This window comes from Triturus cristatus, chromosome 6 (genome assembly GCF_964204655.1).
Source record: "Triturus cristatus chromosome 6, aTriCri1.1, whole genome shotgun sequence".
Taxonomy (NCBI): Eukaryota; Metazoa; Chordata; class Amphibia; order Caudata; family Salamandridae; genus Triturus; species Triturus cristatus.
This window is the reverse complement of record NC_140589.1, coordinates 163,439,495-163,457,563: the sequence shown is the minus strand read 5'-3', so window position 1 is coordinate 163,457,563 and position 18,069 is coordinate 163,439,495. Positions and strand designations below refer to the sequence as shown.

General features: G+C 46.3%; 2 protein-coding genes across 6 annotated transcripts in view; one reads left to right on the top strand and one right to left on the bottom strand.

Annotated features, from left to right (window-relative positions):
• Nucleotides 1-18,069, top strand: part of FAM167A (family with sequence similarity 167 member A) — a 141,646-nt gene that overhangs the window by 3,656 nt on the left and 119,921 nt on the right. The window lies entirely within an intron of this gene.
• Nucleotides 1-18,069, bottom strand: part of BLK (BLK proto-oncogene, Src family tyrosine kinase) — a 608,293-nt gene that overhangs the window by 470,462 nt on the left and 119,762 nt on the right. The window lies entirely within an intron of this gene.

Here is an 18,069-nt window from a genome sequence, read left to right as displayed (position 1 = left end):
TCACAGCTTCTCCTTTTATCTAATTTGTGTGATCCTAGTCAATTGTTTTATTTCAGTATTCCTCCTTTTTCTTCATTATCACATATGAGGACCTCAAAATACATGACTTAAGGATGGGAGCTGGACAAAACCACCTCCTCCCCTGTTTGATTTAATTTACTATAATGCAGTTAATGTATAATAGAAACACATGGCACTTAGTTCGCTGTTGGCATTTATTGTCGGGGTGGGGTGAAGAATGAGTGTTTCTAAATTCATGTTCATAAACTATCATTCTTTAAAAAAAATACTTCTCAATGCACTGATATAATCTGAAGGTGAAACAGTTCTGTATGTTAATGAAATACACTTTTTGACTTTTGAACAAACTTTATTTATTTTATAAAGTTTTATATAGCGTGAACATGACCCTAGAGGGTATCCGAGCACTTTACATTACATCATTCGGATACATTAGACGGTTGAGGGGGTAATATGCCTACATTGAATTCAAGAGGTAGACAGTGGTAGGTAAGGTAACATATTTTGATAACAGTAACGTATGCATGAAAGTCTTAGGACGTGAATTTGTTCATTAGAAGCATTTTCACTTCTTTTTTTTTTTTTAAGGATGAGGAGGAAGGGATCCTACGAACATCTGGTGGTAATGAGTTCCAAATCTTCGGTGCGATACCTGAGAAGGCTCTGCAGCACGTTCTCTTTGTAGACGGACTGTGGTTTCAGTTGTAGTGAGCGCGAGCTTCGCAAATGTCTGCAACCTCCCGACAGCTCTAGATTTTGTGCTAAGTAACTGGGGGGTTTGGTATGAAGGGCTTTATGGATCTTGCAGGCGATCTTTAGTTGTATTCTTGCCTTGAATGATAGCCAATGCCATGCTTTGAAGGTCGGAGAAGTTTGGTTGTTTCTTTTTGTTCCAGAGACCAGCCTGGCCGCAGGGTTGAGTGAAGCCCTTAGTGGGGTCAGCTGTTATCTTACTTCAACACTTTTGCTGCAAGAGGCCTTAAAAAAAGAAGGTATTTCTAAAGGGAAGTGCTGCAGGTCACCAAAGGTGCTTCCTTTCTTTAACTTAAATTAACCTTTTAAATAATGCTTGTCTGTTTATTTAACATCTTTTTGATGTTAGTGCAGAGTTGAGTAAACAGCAGCTCAGTTCTGTTGGCCAGGGGTCCGCATGTAGAGGTCCGAAGGGCCGCATGCGGCCCCCGGGCTGCACTTTGAGAATCACTGGCCTATACCAAGGTTGCATAGTGTTCATTCCACCTCATGCCTCTTTAATCTACCAACACTCTTTGCCCCTTTAGTTCTCTCTTGCTGGTTCTTGTTTTCTCCACTTAGCATGGTTTCCTTGTCTTTCTCCTTTTCTCTTTATGCAAGTTTCTCTCTTGCTCAGGGTAAAATGTCTGCTGAGGAAAAATAAGTGCCGGTCTCCACAAATGAGAAGCTGGTGGGCCCTGCCTACACCAGCGGCTCAAATTAAGCACTGTATACTGCGTGTGCGTTCATAAATGTACACAATTTGTTATCACGATGCTTAACACTGAAATATAAAAGTGCATGCACAAATGTAAGTCTGCCCTGTGTCATGGCCACTTGCTGCTAATTGGTGCAGCGTTTTGTTTCCTGGATGTGCATAGCCACAGACAGGCTTGTCCTAGAGTCCTAGAGTGACTGTTTCAGAGTCTGTGTCCGTATCTAATTACTAGGGTTATTGTCCTAGTGTCCATGCTCTGGTGCCAGTATCTGGCTCTGTGCTCTCACTCTCTGTGGCCATACACGTCTACAGTCGTCCTTGTCTCGGTGTCTGTGCCCCAGTATAATTCTTTCATTGTCTCAGCCACTATCTGGTTTCTAGGATCTTTGTTTCTGTGTCAGTGCTCTGGTGTCCATGCCTGTGGTCCATTGTTCTTGTCTCAGTATCTGTGCCCCAGAATTATTCTTTCATTGTTCTAGCCAGTACCCGACTCCTAGGATCTTTGTTTCTGTGTCAGTGCTCTGGTGTCTGTGTCCATCCATACCTGTGTTTCATTGTCCTTGGCTGTCTGTGCCCCCAGTATGATTCTTCCATTGTCCTAGCCAGTACCTGCCATCCATGGTCTATGTTTCTGTATCAGTGCTCTAATGTCTGTGTGCATGCATGGATTCCAGGGTCATTGTTTCTGTATCACTGCTCCGATGTCTGTGTCCATGCATGGATTCTAGGGTCATTGTTTCTGTGTCAGTGCTCTGATGTCTGTGTCCATGCATGGATTCTTGGGTCATTGTTTCTGTGTCAGTGCTCTGATGTCTGTGTGCATGCATGGATTCCAGGATCTTTGTTTCTGTGTCAGTGCTCTAATGTCTGTGTCCATGCATGGATTCTAGGGTCATTGTTTCTGTGTCAGTGCTCTGGTGTCTGTGTCCATGCATGGATTCCAGGGTCATTGTTTCTGTATCAGTGCTCCGATGTCTGTGTCCATGCATGGATTCTAGGGTCATTGTTTCTGTGTCAGTGATCCGTTGTCTGTGTCCATGCATGGATTCCAGGATCGTTGTTTCTGTGTCAGTGCTCTAATGTCTGTGTCCATGCATGGATTCCAGGATCGTTGTTTCTGTGTCAGTGCTCTAATGTCTGTGTCCATGCATGGATTCCAGGATCGTTGTTTCTGTGTCAGTGCTCTAATGTCTGTGTCCATGCATGGATTCCAGGATCGTTGTTTCTGTGTCAGTGCTCTGATGTCTGTGTCCATGCATGGATTCTAGGGTCATTGTTTCTGTGTCAGTGCTCTGTCTGTGTCCATGCATGGATTCCAGGATCGTTGTTTCTGTATCACTGCTCCGATGTCTGTGTCCATGCATGGATTCCAGGGTCATTGTTTCTGTGTCAATGCTCTGATGTCTGTGTCCATGCATGGATTCCAGGGTCATTGTTTCTGTATCAGTTCAGTTATTCTTTATTTCGATGGTTAAAAATCATCATAAAAATTCATGTTATAAAAAGCAAAACAACACAGATAATTTTACATTAAATTAGCATAAAAACAACCATCAACCAAACTGATACAATTCATATAAGGTGCAATGTTACGTACATATTTGCTTAATCTCTTGTGTTCCTTAGTCTTATTGCTACTTTTAAAAAACTTATTACTGAGCATAAGGTGTACATGTCACTTGCTCTTTGAAGGAACAACAAAGCTGATTTAGCATGGGGGAATTTTCCATTTTTTAGACTGTCAACCAAAAACATACGCCTAGGAAAACGATAAAATGGACACAATAATACAAAATGAAGGGTATCCTGCGGAGACTTATTGTCGCAGCCGCAGGCACCCTTCTGCTCAATAGTTACGGTAAAACCAGATGGATAGGATAAAATATTAGGTAACAAATTGAGCCTAAAACGACACATTAAAAACCTATCCTGCTGATTATACATCAAAAATAGGTAGGTTCCATGCCCTCTGCCTCTTTAACTAAGCAATGCGCTACTACAGACCGTTTTGATGTTAATGCTCTAGTTTCTCTGGCCATTTCCAATTTTTCCAGCAGCAATTTTTTTATTTGGGGTTTGCTGTTCCTGGAGATTAAGGTCGGGGTACTGAAGAGGATATGCTGATCTATAGCCTCTAAGTTTATTTTGACATATTTCAGCCAAGTGATTTGCATCCCTTTATCCCTTTGTATGCAGTCAGTGAGAATTTCTCTACTAAGTTCAGCCTTGGGGTTGGCCCAGATATTGAGCCAAGCCATACCCGGCCTAATCTTCACCTGATCTGTAATGTATGGGATCCCGAGTTCTGAATGTGCAATATCTGCTGGTGTTGACTGTGGGATCTTTAGGATTCTGCGGAGAAATTTATCTTCCTCTTGCTGTAAGTTTTTAGCATCCCTAAAGCCCCACACCTCGGCTTCATATAATGCTTTAGTGGTACTTATTGAGCTATATAAGCACATTATTTGTTCTGGAGACCAGCGTCCCAACCTTTGTGCAAAATTTATAATTGCACCACATGAAGAGACCAGTTTGATACAGTGTTTCTCAATCAAAGCATCAAACTGAATTTTACCATCGAACAAAAGGCCTAGATAGGGAAAAGTGCTTACAGTGCCCATTGTGTGAGTCCCGATTTTAAACACGGATTTCTTAATGGGTTTTTTACCTGCAATCAGCGTAAAGGACTTGCTCAGATTCACGGACAAATCTAGATTTTCCATAAATTCTACAAATCCATTAATTAGTGATTGGAGGCTTCTCGGAGTCTGTGCAAGCAGGACCGCGTCATCCGCATACGCTATTTGACGCTTCCCTACTCTGGGACAGTCTACTCCCTGAGCAATAAGACTTGACTCCAGATCGTTAATATATAACGAGAACAAAAAGGGGGCAAGGATGCACCCCTGCCTTACTCCACTGGTGCATGGGAAAGAGTCAGTTTGCCCCCCCTCCATGCTAAAGCGGACCCTAGCTGTGGTGTTCCAATGCAGCTCTCTTAAGATGTTTATAAGGCCCGGGTCTATACCCAAGGTGTTCATTCTTACCCACAATTTATTTCTGTTCACATTATCAAATGCCGCCGCTAGGTCCATAAAACCCATATAGATGGTGCCGTTGCTCGCTTTGGTATACTTGGCAACCAATAAATATAGATTTAGACATTGGTCGCTGGTAGATTTTCCCGCTCTAAAACCATACTGTGTGTCGGCTATTATATGGTGCTCTTCAGTCCAGGTCATAAGACGATTTAAAATCACCCGCCCTAGTATTTTGGCTGAAACATCGATCAGCGATATTGGTCTATAACATTGGGGATTATCCCTATTTCCTTTTTTAAAAATAGGCACAATCGGGGCAGTAGACCAAGATCTCGGGAGTCCTGTTTCAATAGCCGCATTTAGTTCCCTCGTTAAAATAGGCGTCCACAAGTCGATGTTACTTCGATACAAGTCTGGGGGCGTACCATCGGGCCCTGGAGCTTTATTTGGTGTCAGCCCTTTAATTGCCTGTATGATCTCAGTATGTGTAAAATCTGGAACCAGGCTCCTTTTTCCATCCCAGCCCCCTTCTTGCTTTGGGTCTTTAGGATGATTATAGAGGCTCTCAAAATGGGTCATCCATTGCTGCGGGAGGATATCTGAACTAAGAACCGGAGCACTACTATCATGAAAACAGGGCCTATTTATAATCCTCCAAAATTCTGTAAGGTCCCTGTTTTCTCCTGCCTCTCTTAAGTCGGCCCAGACTTCTGCTTGTAAGGTAGCCTTCCTTTCTTTAATCTTAGTTTTGTAAATTTGTCTATGCTTTGCCACTACCATCTTATCCCTTGGGTTAGCCTTGAGGCTTGATTTTAGATTTCTTAATGCTCGGGAGCAATTGGTATCAAACCATCTTGGCTGTGTTCCTGACTTTCTGGTGCCTTTTGCTTCTAATAATTTTCTGGCTAATTCAGTTAGTTCCCTGAAAGCAGCAACTAGGTCAGCTCCCTCTATCTTGAAATCCAAACAGTCCAACACATTTTTTCCCCTTTACGAGCAGTGTAATATAAAATTCGGGGGCATTGATTTTCGCCCACCTTAAACGCCTTCCCTGGTCTGTTGGCCGTAAAATAATATCTACTTGCTTATTTATTTCAGAATGACCATTATAGGGTAGTTCTATGATCAGGGGATTATGATCACTAAAGAAACTCCATTTAGTGATAACCTCTATGATCCATTGTTTCGCAAAGGGGGATATCAGTATGTAGTCAATAATAGACGAGCATCCTCTTCCTTTAAAAGTTTGAACAAATGTACCACCTGACCCTGGATTTACCAAATCAATGGTATGTACTAGTGAATGAGTGCCTATTAATTTGGTTAATTATGTGCCCTCAGTACTATGCTCAAAATGTGGCCCCTTCATAAGTGGGCAATAATCTCAATCTGCCGTTACCGGTATTGGCTTTGAACAGAGGTGACAATTTAAATCACCCATTAATAGCACAAATGGGTCTCCCGCCCCCCCCCCCCCTTTCCTTAAATCAGTTTCCTGGTTCAATCTAGCATCTAGTTCCTCTAAAACGGTATTTCTACCGTTTACGGAACCTGAGTTGTAGATGTTAAATAGCTGTACCCTCAGCCCTTGTCCTTGAAATGATACTGCTTGCAGGTTATATGATGTCCAAGATGGTAATATCCATCTCCCCTTAAGGTTAATATCAACATACAATATTAGACCTCCTTTTGCCCTCCCAGCCCTACTCTCCTGGGCTGGGACAAAAAAAGACTTATAGCCCTCCAGATGGTAGAGTTCAGGCACGACCGCCCAGGTCTCCTGTAAGGCTAGTATATGAAAGCCCCTTAATTGGTTCCTCCTATCTAGATTTTCAAATTTTCCAGCTAAACCTGCTATATTCCAGGATGTTATTTTCCCCCTTCCCCCCCCCCCCCCCCCCCCCCAGCGCCCCTATCATACTTGAACCCTGGGCGTTTAGCTTATCTACCTCCCTGCCCTCTAGCGGGAAATCTTGTATCTCCCCATCCTGCTTTAACGGGGTATCTTCCGAACCATTCAGTGTATGCCTTCCCTCAGATAGTGATTCAATAGTCTCTAATGACATCCTTCTTTCCTTTCCCTCAGAGTGTGTCTCTAATTTAAGTAGTCAGTCATTTTCGTCCAAGGATTGAAGGGGACTGAATCTGTTCGTCCACTGCAGGCCACCCTGGTTTAGTAACGGAGGACCACTGAATTCAAAATGTCTTGCCCTGTATCCATCTCCTCCTCCTTCCTTTCTTCCCTGAGTGTGAGTTAAGGGATAAATAACACCATTTCTAGGATGAAAATAGCCTAGAGGCATTGATCGTATAGTACTGGTTATATTTTTATTGTGATTACCCAGTATATACTCTACTAGGTTCGGGTTCCTGAAATTCACAATGATACAATCCCCTTCAATATCTTTCCCTCTAATTCCCAACCACGGTACTCTCCTCACATGTATAATTTCTCCAGTTTCCTGTCCTTGAAATGGCCTATGTATATTTAACCAGTTGATAATTTTGTTTTTTTATTCCGTATGTGACTCCTTCTGCCCCATCCTAAGTTCAGGTACCCCGGCAAATACCACAACATAGGGGCTTGCTTGAGGGGGTAAGTTTACTCGTGGGGGGGAGAGGTGAGTTTTATCCTTACGCTCGTATCCTTTCTGCTGATTATCGTTCTGACTATGAGTGGGAACCTGCCCTATCTGAGTCGAGTTGGGCTGCACCTGGTTTTTGTGATTGTCATGATTCCCATTTTTTTTGGTACTTCTAACCTCCAAATGTCCTAAAACTTTAGGTGGTGCGTGGACTTGTGCAATGGTACATGGCTCATTACTTGTACAGTTGTTATGCACAGGAGTTGGCCCTAACGGGGGAGTCACTGATGGTATTGGGTTTCCAATCGGGTTAGGATTTATAGATTCCTTCATCCTAGCCTGTTTTTGTAGTTCATTAGCAATTTTATCTATTTTGCTAATTAGCGGTTTTATTTGGGAAGTAATGAGGGTCTCAAAATATTTTTGGAGGTCGTTAATTACAGGTTGAAGCCACCCTGGGGGAATTAGCGGACTTTGTGCTTCTGTTTCCATAACCTCGTCCTCTGTTAGAAGTATCTTCCCACCCTCACTAGTTGGTTTCAATTTCCTGGCATGTCTATTCTTTCCACCCCGTTTATACAATCTACTTGTTGTTTTATTTGATCTTTTTTCTGCCCTTTCAGGAGGAAACCCAGCATCTGTTGCCTTTTGGCCACAAGGGACAGCTCCAAATGAAACATCGGGACTATTATTTTGCAAACTTTCACAAGAATTTATATCTGGGGTTTGTGGAGATATAAATTGCGTTTGTGTATGAGGAATGTTTATAGGGGTCATTGATAAGCGTCTCTGGGTACGTTCAATCTCCCCATTTACCGCCCCAATAACCTTCCTGAACATTCGATCTATTGCAGTAGGTGGGGCTGTATGTCCTGTTAGAGTATTAGTGTCAGGTCCTGTTTGTGTGGAGATAAGCGGGGTACATGCTTTCCTCTTAGTGGAGCGTGTTTTAGGTTTAGTGGTCATTGTACAGTTTGTATCAATATTCCCTTATCTCCCAATGGACTCACGACAATATGGCTAGATAGTATTTAACAGACCAATATTGAAACGTACATACAATAAATCAATTACAATCTCCAGCGTGAATGGTCCATTGCCCGACTCATAGGAATAGTGAACTGTGTCCATCAATCACAATTGTCAACTTGAGTAATTGTATATAATATACAAATATTCCGCAGTACCTGATTTTTCCGGCCAAGGGGATTATTCCAGCCTTCTCCGGCCACAGAGGGTCCGCCCTTTGCCCGGGCTTAGCCCGGCGCTGCCCGCGACGCGGGAGAGGCACTGTAATTTAAGGTGCCTCCAGGCGCGTAGGCTGCGTCCCTTGGTTCCTCCCACAAGCGCTGGGGAGCCTGGGAGCTGTAGTCCCTCCACACAGCGGCCGCGGTGTTCTGGCGGTGCGGCGGCGGGAGGGAAAGAAAGTTGCGAAGCCCAATGCGGTCACGGGTCAAATCTAAAGGTAGTTGCAATGTTCCACTGCTTCAAACAGACGCTAGGAAAGTCCCCCGCTCCACCGGAGAGGCACTGTAATTTAAGGCGCCTCCAGGCGCGTAGGCTGCGTCCCTTGGTTCCTCCCACAAGCGCTGGGGAGCCTGGGAGCTGTAGTCCCTCCACACAGCGGCCGCGGTGTTCTGGCGGTGCGGCGGCGGGAGGGAAAGAAAATGCAAAGCCCAATGCGGTCACGGGTCAAATCTAAAGGTAGTTGCAATGTTCCACTGCTTCAAACAGACGCTAGGAAAGTCCCCCGCTCCACCGGCGAGGCACTGTAATTTAAGGCGCCTCCAGGCGCGTAGGCTGCGTCCCTTGGTTCCTCCCACAAGCGCTGGGGAGCCTGGGAGCTGTAGTCCCTCCCCACAGCGGCCGCGGTGTTCTGGCGGTGCGGCGGCGGGAGGGAAAGAAAGTTGCGAAGCCCAATGCGGTCACGGGTCAAATCTAAAGGTAGTTGCAATGTTCCACTGCTTCAAACAGACGCTAGGAAAGTCCCCCGCTCCACCGGCGAGGCACTGTAATTTAAGGCGCCTCCAGGCGCGTAGGCTGCGTCCCTTGGTTCCTCCCACAAGCGCTGGGGAGCCTGGGAGCTGTAGTCCCTCCACACAGCGGCCGCGGTGTTCTGGCGGTGCGGCGGCGGGAGGGAAAGAAAATGCAAAGCCCAATGCGGTCACGGGTCAAATCTAAAGGTAGTTGCAATGTTCCACTGCTTCAAACAGATGCTAGGAAAGTCATTGTTTCTGTATCACTGCTCCGATGTCTGTGTCCATGCATGGATTCCAGGATCGTTGTTTCTGTATCAGTGCTCCGATGTCTGTGTCCATGCATGGATTCTAGGGTCATTGTTTCTGTATCACTGCTCCGATGTCTGTGTCCATGCATGGATTCTAGGGTCATTGTTTCTGTGTCAGTGCTCTGATGTCTGTGTCCATGCATGGATTCTAGGGTCATTGTTTCTGTATCAGTGCTCTGATGTCTGTGTGCATGCATGGATTCCAGGGTCATTGTTTCTGTATCAGTGCTCCGATGTCTGTGTACATGCATGGATTCTAGGGTCATTGTTTCTGTATCAGTGCTCTGATGTCTGTGTGCATGCATGGATTCCAGGGTCATTGTTTCTGTATCAGTGCTCCGATGTCTGTGTAAATGCATGGATTCCAGGGTCATTGTTTGTTTCTGTATCAGTGCTCTGATGTCTGTGTCCATGCATGGATTCTAGGGTCATTGTTTCTGTGTCAGTGCTCCGATGTCTGTGTCCATGCATGGATTCTAGGGTCATTGTTTCTGTGTCAGTGCTCCGATGTCTGTGTCCATGCATGGATTCTAGGGTCATTGTTTCTGTATCAGTGCTCTGATGTCTGTGTCCATGCATGGATTCCAGGGTCCTTGTTTCTGTATCAGTGCTCCGATGTCTGTGTCCATGCATGGATTCCAGGGTCATTGTTTCTGTGTCAGTGCTCCGATGTCTGTGTCCATGCATGGATTCTAGGGTCATTGTTTCTGTATCAGTGCTCCAATGTCTGTGTCCATGCATGGATTCCAGGGTCTTTGTTTCTGTATCAGTGCTCCGATGTCTGTGTCCATGCATGGATTCTAGGGTCATTGTTTCTGTATCACTGCTCCGATGTCTATGTGCATGCATGGATTCCAGGGTCATTGTTTCTGTGTCAGTGCTCCGATGTCTGTGTCCATGCATGGATTCTAGGGTCATTGTTTCTGTATCAGTGCTCCGATGTCTGTGTCCATGCATGGATTCCAGGATCGTTGTTTCTGTATCAGTGCTCCGATGTCTGTGTCCATGCATGGATTCTAGGGTCATTGTTTCTGTATCACTGCTCCGATGTCTATGTGCATGCATGGATTCCAGGATCGTTGTTTCTGTATCAGTGCTCCGATGTCTGTGTCCATGCATGGATTCTAGGGTCATTGTTTCTGTATCAGTGCTCTGATGTCTGTGTCCATGCATGGATTCTAGGGTCATTGTTTCTGTGTCAGTGCTCCGATGTCTGTGTCCATGCATGGATTCTAGGGTCATTGTTTCTGTGTCAGTGCTCTGATGTCTGTGTCCATGCATGGATTCTAGGGTCATTGTTTCTGTATCACTGCTCCGATGTCTGTGTCCATGCATGGATTCTAGGGTCATTGTTTCTGTGTCAGTGCTCCGATGTCTGTGTCCATGCATGGATTCTAGGGTCATTGTTTCTGTATCACTGCTCCGATGTCTGTGTCCATGCATGGATTCTAGGGTCATTGTTTCTGTGTCAGTGCTCCGATGTCTGTGTCCATGCATGGATTCTAGGGTCATTGTTTCTGTGTCAGTGCTCTGATGTCTGTGTCCATGCATGGATTCTAGGGTCATTGTTTCTGTATCAGTGCTCTGATGTCTGTGTGCATGCATGGATTCCAGGGTCATTGTTTCTGTATCAGTGCTCCGATGTCTGTGTACATGCATGGATTCCAGGGTCATTGTTTGTTTCTGTATCAGTGCTCTGATGTCTGTGTCCATGCATGGATTCTAGGGTCATTGTTTCTGTATCACTGCTCCGATGTCTGTGTACATGCATGGATTCTAGGGTCATTGTTTCTGTGTCAGTGCTCCGATGTCTGTGTCCATGCATGGATTCTAGGGTCATTGTTTCTGTGTCAGTGCTCTGATGTCTGTGTCCATGCATGGATTCTAGGGTCATTGTTTCTGTATCAGTGCTCTGATGTCTGTGTGCATGCATGGATTCCAGGGTCATTGTTTCTGTGTCAGTGCTCCGATGTCTGTGTCCATGCATGGATTCTAGGGTCATTGTTTCTGTGTCAGTGCTCCGATGTCTGTGTCCATGCATGGATTCTAGGGTCATTGTTTCTGTATCAGTGCTCCGATGTCTGTGTACATGCATGGATTCTAGGGTCATTGTTTCTGTATCAGTGCTCCGATGTCTGTGTGCATGCATGGATTCCAGGGTCGTTGTTTATCAGTGCTCCGATGTCTGTGTGCATGCATGGATTCCAGGGTCATTGTTTGTTTCTGTATCAGTGCTCTGATGTCTGTGTGCATGCATGGATTCCAGGGTCATTGTTTGTTTCTGTATCAGTGCTCCGATGTCTGTGTCCATGCATGGATTCTAGGATCTTTGTTTCTGTGTCAGTGCTCTAATGTCTGTGTGCATGCATGGATTCTAGGGTCGTTGTTTCTGTGTCAGTGCTCCGATGTCGGTGTGCATGCTGTGTTCCATTGTCCTTGTCTCGATGTCTGTGCCCCCAGTGTGATTTTTTCATTGTCCTAGCCAGTACATGACTTCTAGGTTCTTTGTTTCTGTGTCATTGCTCCAGTCTCTAGTGTCTGTGTCCATGCCTGTGTTCCAGTGCCAAAACGCACAGCAACGAGGCCTCCTGCAAACTGCTGCCAGGGGACTCTCAGGCTCCAATAACTCAGAGATAATCGTAGGCCTTGGTCTGAATGACAGGCGGCCTGAAGAGTGTCGCCCCCACTTTCCAACGCCCTGGGCTGCAGCAGCCTGCCGTGCTCCATTGCCAATATCCTCTTGCTTCCGTGTCTCTGTTCCTGTGTGATTGTTTCAGTGTATGTGTCAGTATCTAATTTCTAGGATCTTCGGTTCTGTGTCAGTGTTTGTCTCTCTGTTCCACTATTTAATGTAATTATTTACTGTGTTTTTCTATAGCGCTACTTCACCATGTGGTATTGGAGCGCTTTACAATGTAACATTCACATATTATCAGAGCATAATATGTATACAATTTGATTTTATCGATTACATTAAACAAGAAGGGAGGGGTGTGGAGGGAGAGATCCTTGCCCACTGTGCCAGTGTCTGTTTTAAATTGTCCCTTTCCCCATAGCTCAGTTTCTTTGTCACAGTGTGTAGGAAAGTCATCCTTTTTGCACTGATCACCCCCATTTTTTAAAAATTTTGACTGATGCTGGTGGTTACTGACTCTGAAAGTCCCATGAGCTCTGCTAACCAGGACAGGGCCTGTGCTCTGTCCTCTAAAGGTATATGGTAATTTGTATAATTCTAATTGGCAAAGACAACCTACCTGTCAGTCTCTATTATATGGTAGGGCATGTAGGTTTAGAGAGCCCCGTGGACTTAATGCACTTAATTCACTTAATTCCACAAGTGTGCACTACTATCTGGTGTCATTTAAAAGCCAGGCCTGCCTTGCAGGCTGGTTTTAAAATAAAACTATGTCCAGATTCAAATGTGGAATTAAAAGTACTTCTAAAGCCGAACACATCCTTTTTTATTACAAATAGGTCACCCCTAAGGTCTGCCCTAGGTGCCTCAAGGGTAGGGTGTATTGTCATAAAAAGCAAGGACAATATAAATTATGTTTTATATGCCCTGATAAGGAAAACCACCAAAGTTGTTTTCCCTATTATAGTGCTGCTAGCTCCATAGGCTAACATGGGAAGGCTTTATTACATTTAATAAAGTTCAACTTTTGATTGGAGCTAGCTAGCAATATAATTCAAAGTATCACATTAATGGTCACATTAAATCCAATAACTTGCTGAAGTTGGATTTACTATAACTATTACAGGAAAGTAGTTCTAGAAATTACTATCCTGGAGTTGCCTAAAACAGCCCTGTAGCATCCTCTACTGATTAGTCCGTCTTTGACAGCCTGAGCAAAGCTGCTCCCTGAATAGGTATTTGCATCCTGGAGAAACCAAGAAGTGGAAGGGAGCTGGGGAGATGAGCTGGACTTCGAAGGCAGGATAACAGATGTCACAGGACCCAGGCCGGCCCCTACTTCCTTTACCCGCATCCAGATGGGAGCCCCCTAATTCGATTCGGAGAGGGGCTGGAAAGGGAGTCTAGTTAGATGATAGCCACACCTTTGGCCTGGAACATCAGAAGAAGATGGAAGTCCTTCTGGACCCTTGGAATGCACCACAGAAGGTTGCACTCAGAAGGACTGCACCCTCTGCACACACAAGGCTCCACAAAGTAAGGACTCTGTTGGACTCAAAGGAAAATGAGTGGACTCCCTGATCAGCAGCAGGTACAAGTGAGCTGGAAGAAGTCACCTGCCAAGCCAAAGAGAGGCTTGCCAGCTGACCAGTAGAAACTGGATTTTTCCTGAACTGTGCAGGTGCATTGTGGTAAATTGAGTCCTGGGCAATCCAGAGTCTCTGAACCCTTGGCTGGTGGTACTGGACCCTTATTTTCCCCAAGAAAAATACGAAGGGGCTAATTTACAAGCCCTCTGCGCCTCCGGTGCATCAATTTTAATTTGGGAAAAAGTGGCGTATCGGTGGCGCAAGGGGTTTGTGAATAAGCCCCTAGGTCCGAATGTAAAAGTTTTTAGGGGGACCTAGCACTCAGCCTACCCGAAATGCACTCCATTGTGGTCAGCCTAAAACTTTGAGTTTGTTCTGGTCCAGCGTGACCAGATTGCCGCAAGTGGCGCTTTATGCTTTTGGACGCTAGAATGCACAATTTGTATTTATGTATCCAGTTCCCTACATTTGATTTTTGACATTTTGGTGTCATTTCAAAGACAAAAAGTGCCTCAATGTTTATAAATTGGGTTTGGATTTTTATTGTGTTGTCATTTACTTATTCACAGTTTTGTTGGTCTTGAATGCTTTGCACATACCTGTCTCCTAAATTAAGTCTGACTGCTTGTTTGCTAAGCTACCAAGGGTTAGGCAAGGTCTAATTTAGTGAGACTTGACTGTACCCATTAGTGATTGTGATATTGTTACTAGCTGAGGGTGAATAACCCCACCTACTAATAACCCACTTTCCTGCACAGCGTGATTGTTTCAGTGTACTTGTCAGTATTTGATTTCTAGGATCTTTGTTCCTATGTCAGGATGCTGGTCTCTGTGACCCAGTGTCCATGTCGGTCTTCTTTTGTCCTCACCCTCTATCTCAGTGTGTGTTCCCAGTGTTTTTCCCAAGTTCCGTGTCCTTTCCTCAGTGCCCAGGTCTCTGTCTTCCAGTATCCATGTAAGGGCCAGCATCTATGCAGCAGAAGAACATGAGTCCCAGCGTCTGAGCCCTGGTGTCTGTCTTCCCATCTCCCATTTATGCATGCCTGTGTTCCTGTGCCACTCTCCATGTCCCAGTGTGAGTTTAAGGTTTGAGGGTCTATTCCCTAAGATTGTAGTACCTGTGTCTGTGTCCTCAATCCTCTACTCTAGGTCCCGGTGTCTGTGTCCTTGTGTTGCTGCCCCTGTGCTTCCTTGCCTCTGTTGCAGTGTCCACATAAGGGTTAGAACCTGAATCCCTGTCTGTGTGCTCCTATGACCACGCGTCTTCATTTTTTTTTTCATAGTGACCTTGTTCCAGTGTCCATGCTCCTATGTCACGGTGGCCTTTCTGTCATATTCTAGTGTTTCTGCTCCAGTGTTGTCCATGAATCCGCTTTTTAATGCTCATGTGTGGGTCTTTGTCACTGCTCTAGTGAAATATATGACATTGCAACGCATGCCTTTACAACGCGGTTAGTACAACAACCGCATTGTTACCATGCATACCATTACAACGCAAGTTATTACAATGACTTGCTGTAGGGGGAGCGCTGGAGTTTGGAATATTATACTTTACTATTCCAACTCCAGTCTGTGCAACAGAAGGGAGGTGTTGTACTGACCGCGTTGTAGCAACAGCGTTGTAAACACCATTTTCCCTCAAGTGTGCTTATGCTAGCCCTTTGGTACCAGTGCCTGTTCGTCAGTGCCCCAGTGTTCTTGTATGTGTATCCAAGCCCTAGTGCCCATTGTCTGGCTTGTGAGTTTGTCACTCACTGTTTGTGTAAGGGCAGGTGTCTGTTTACCAGGGTCTGAATCCCTGTTTTCCTTCCCGTGCACGTGTCTTAGGGTGAATCTCAGTGTTTTGTCTCAGTTTCCTTACGTGCCCTAGTGTCAGTGTCTCATTGCACATTTGTCTTACCCTAGTGTACTTGTGCATGTATCTGTGCCCTTAAGCTAGTGTTTGTACTTAAGTGGCAGTGTCCCAGTGTCAGTGACCTAGTGTCTGTGTCATAGAATCTTTGTCCATCTGTCTCTCTCCCAGGGTCCATATTGGGGCTTATGTCCCAGTGTCCGTAGTCTGTGTAGCAGTCAAAGTTTGTATAATTAATTATATTCCTCACTAAGTGATTCTCCATGAGTGCTGTACCTACAAGGGCAACTTGAAATTATCATTTTGGGGGGAGGAGCCAAGATGGCGACCGGGACGGCAGCGTAGACTCCCGGCTCCGTGAACCTCCGCATCCCGCACGGATATCCTGCACGAGATCCTTAACCTGTGCTACGCGGTCGTGTTTCTGAAGGAGAGAGGCACCCGACTGTGTGACTCCGAGGTTTCTGGCTGCGGTATCGCTGGAGAAATGTGCATTTGAACTTTGCGGCCTGTGCGGCCCTGGAGCCGGGACCTCGAGTGGACGCCGTGGCCGGGTGGCAGTTCAACAACAGCGGCCTGTTGTGACTGGGTGGAGTCGGTCCACCGGAGCGGTGCCAAACTCGGCCTACATTTCGTCGTGGTCGTCTCTACTGTCAAGCGTAGCGGACCGAGTGCATGCCCGGGGGTGCAATTCTCAGACCCTCCGGTGGCTGCCCCTGCCTTTGATGGTGAGCTGCCCGGCCGCCGCCCGTATCCTGCCCTGATCATTGCGGGCCGCCCCCGACTTTTTACGGGAGCTGGTCCGTAGTGGGGACGACTGTTGCCCGTGACCACGCAACGGATAACTTTTCGCCTGCCCCCGGAACCCGGTCACCAGCGACGTGGACATCGAGACGCTTGTCCCGGGGTCCCGGCCCCGGTGAGGGTCGGGCATACTTGGCGGCCATCTTGTTGCGATGAAGCCTACCATCCTGTCCGCTGGGCCGCAGCGGGATTGTGAGAGTGCGACTTTCGGGAGTGTGGCAGCGCGATCGCAGAGAGCTGTGCTGGGGTACGGCGACCTCCTCGAGGCCCTTGGTGCTCTTCACTCCTCCTTGATTCATGGTGTCGGGGTCTTGGGGAGTAAGCTTGACGGTGTGGCGTCGGCGTTGGGGCAGTGGCGGCCCGCCTGTCCGCACGTACACAGGGACTACCCACACTGCGCACAGGAGGACACTTTGGCGGCCACCCCTGAGGTTAGTGCACGGCTGGACGCTCCGGCCAGTATGCTACAGTGTGTTCGTCCAGCTGAGGACCTGATCTGCCCCGGAGGCATTAGACCTGAGTGGGATGTGGTAGCCTCGTCCCGTACGTGCCCTCCTGCGACCCAGAGACAACTCCAGCAACTATTGTCTGCTTTGGCTGCTTCTGCCTTCCTGGACCTGGAGTGCAGTGCATATCCTTGTGCAGCACTGGGAAGCCTGTTTCTCCACGCTGCGGACTGTGTTGATGCTCAGACTTCCACCCCACCTGTGTGCGTCGCTTCTCGGACGTTTTTGGACAATCCTCTACCTTGGAACATCGGATATGGTGCTGGGTCGAGGGGTAGGCATGGGCAGACTCCCAAAGAGTGGTCAGGGATGAGACTGATCCTTCAGGGGTGGTCATCTAGTGGACGGGCGGGCTCAGGGGTTGCGTGCTCTCCTGGCATAGCTAACAGCACAATAGGTGCATAATGCTCCCCATTTTTCTTTGAGAAGATAGATTTTGTGCCGTTTATTGTTCACTTTGGGGGAAACTTACCGTGCGGGAGGGAGAAGCCGGGGGTATGTTTTGAAGGCCCTCCTCCAGTTTATTAATACTTTCTCTACCCCCCCCCCGTCTGGTGGGGTTCTTTTCCTACTTCTTTTTCCCTATTCTCCTATATTTCGGGTCTGGTTCCAGGGCGACAGGCACACTGCTGGGGGGGGGGGCCGTACTCATCTGCAGAGGTGCAGGGTGGGGGGTTGGGGGAGGGGATTCTTTAGTCTTTTATCTCTTTTTCCATGGCCTCCTTTTTCTTCTCTGATTCTTTTTGTTTTTCTTTTCTGGGATCAGCGTGATACACCTCCTTTGCTATGACTCGTTGCCGCTCCGTGTGTACCACAATTTCCGGGGTGCTCTCCGGGAGTTCTGGCGTGGGACTGCAGGCGCAACTGCTTATGACATTTTTCCCCATCCTGATGTTCTTGTGTTTGCGCCATTGACCTAATGGATTGCTTTAAATCGCTTACGTTTATTACTCTGCATACCTGTAATTGCTGTTTGAAAATTGTCTGGCACCTGATCCTTCTGCCTTGTTTCATTATAAAATGAAAACCTTTTTCTCCTGGTGCCCTACCTACTTTGTTCACAGTATTAGCATTACGATTCTGCTCCCCGAAGTGCTGCCTGTGTTTACACTTGCCTTTTTTTGCTCTGATTGCTTAGCGGCCGGCCCCGGGGGGTTGTAGGCCCATACTTGTTCTTGATTGAACTGTCAATAAAGGTTTTCAAAAAAAAAAAAAAAAAAAAGAAATTATCATTTTGTTATGGTTTTTATTAACTAAACATGACATGAGTCAAAGTTCCTATGTCCTGATATCTATATG